Below are 2297 nucleotides of genomic sequence, written 5' to 3' on the forward strand. Positions count from 1 at the left end.
TATTTATCAGAACTTTAACATATTTTGATGCTCCTCTGTTGTGACAATAAAACAAATTTTTATTATATCATTTTTGTGAGAACTCAAAAATAACTACAAATAACTAATGTTTCAGCCTCAAAATTCCCTTATCGGTCGGGCTCTAGTTAGGGTGTGGTACTTCCTGTCAAAACTGCATCCAGGCTGCACCAGCTGGACAAAAGATAAAGCCAGATTCTCACAGAAACACAGTCATTGTGATGCGGTGCACTTGTAGTAACTGTATTTATTCTCATGCCTAATGGGGTTTAACGTTAAAGGATGGTAGCCCAAATTAGGCATGTTCCGAGGTGTACTGCCAAACTGCTAAATTGCAATTACATGCAACTTAGTAGACTCGAGAAGAGCAACAGCCAAGCGAGCAAAATGATTCACACACAATGATGTGAATCCACAGTTTGTAATAGTAAACAGGGTAATAACATGTTTTGGCCTGATGTGTTTAACAAAACACTGGTTCTGTTTACCTGCAGAGGGGAAGGTAAAATAAACATGAAGAGCCGAGAGGCCATGATAAAAAAAAAGAAGAAGCTTTTTATCAACCTCTTTTCCTTTCCTTGTCTTCTGCATGACCAAGCAATCCACGACAGGAATGTAGAGACACTCTGCTCAACTGTTTGTGCTTTGACATTTTTTTCTCCAGCAATAACACTATTGTTGTCACAAATCAGTTAACAATAAGTCTGTTTGACATATTCCACTGAGGCGAAGGAAAACAAATAAAAGCTGAGACTGTGATCACGCAGATAAGATGGATGTATCTGATGTGTTCAAGCACCACGCAGGATTACACGACAGAAGGAAGCCGAACGGTTGCTCTGGAATTTGAGAGTGCAGATTGAACAGGGTCAGATTCACCATAGACAAACATTTCCGATTCCGCTATTGTCCAAGGTTCGAGGTTCTTTATTGATCATGTGCACAACAATAACAGAAATAGTTATGAAAATCTTAGGCCTCATGCCATGTGCCTCCAACAATGCTCATTAAATAACTGGAGCGGGATAATGTAGAGCGAGCCAGTCACTGCAAATTGTAACCCCTTCAGCGTGATGCAAAACGCAAAAATGACCAGCCCACTTTACATTATCACTTATTTCTTATTACACAACTTGGTTGAATACTCAATACGGAATAGTTAATCATAGCACTCTAGGGTCTGTTATTTCTGTATAACTGACCGTTGCTAAGTAAAACAGAACGTCTCAAAGACTCTCGTGGACCATTTTTAAAATCAGTCAAATTATTTTTAAATATTTGTGCTCATACTGAATACCGGCTGGCTTGCGATACATTATCCCGCTTCTTACACAGCTTATTACACAGCAACTCATACAGAGGTTACCCTTTGAAAAATCCAGAGTTCCGGTCGGGACGGTTAACTTTACTGGTGATGAGCATTGCTCTCCGACGGACGCCAGGTCGCCCCAGCGAGTAAAGCTAACCATGGAGCCAACTAATCCACTGTTGCCATTAGCCATCATTGTTTCCTTCACCCTCTCTCTCCCTTTGTCATCTGCTGAGCAGTGATATTAGCTCTATACAACTCAGAATATTCATTACAAAACATATTCATTGATTTAAAAATGGTTTGCCAGAGGCTATGATCGGAACATGGCATTGGCCTGTTATACAGAAATAGCAGATCGTAGAATGCTGTGATCGAGCATTCAGAATAGAGTATGGAGCCAAGTCGTGTAATAAGCGAGATAACGTAGAGTGAGACAGTCATAATTGAGAGTTAGGAGGACCCTAACAGGGTGATGAAAGAATCAGCCTGACATCCTTACACAGTAACAGAAGGTGCCAAGTTTAATTTCCTTATTAATTATTAATTGCAAGTTAACTTTTTTCCTCTACTGTTATACACACAACATAATATAAGTATATATATATTAACACTGAATATGACAGCAGAATATGCTTAAGAATATTATGGATTGGACCGACATCTATCTTTTATTAGCATCACCAGTTTTCTTTTTCTTCCCTCTCAAAACTCTGTCCATCCTGTATTATACATGCCATATGGCTGTCTCAATAATCCTGCTCACATGAATCTTGATATCTAGCATAAGAGCACGCTTGTTTCTCAGATTCATACTCTAGACCCTTTTCAAAGCATCAATTTTGACTCGTCACAGCAGGAAAAGCACAGGTGGAACTAATAACACAAACCTTGGCTCAGTTCCAGTAATAATTTTACTGCAGCAATTAATGCTATTAGTTTCACTTGTGTTTGACATGTCAAAATGTCT

General features: G+C 39.1%; 1 protein-coding gene across 1 annotated transcript in view; it reads right to left on the reverse strand.

Moving 5' to 3' along the window:
* slc4a2b (solute carrier family 4 member 2b) overlaps nt 1–2297 on the reverse strand; it is a 40845-nt gene that overhangs the window by 37371 nt on the left and 1177 nt on the right. The window lies entirely within an intron of this gene.

Source organism: Etheostoma spectabile, chromosome 22 (assembly GCF_008692095.1).
Source record: "Etheostoma spectabile isolate EspeVRDwgs_2016 chromosome 22, UIUC_Espe_1.0, whole genome shotgun sequence".
Taxonomy (NCBI): Eukaryota; Metazoa; Chordata; class Actinopteri; order Perciformes; family Percidae; genus Etheostoma; species Etheostoma spectabile.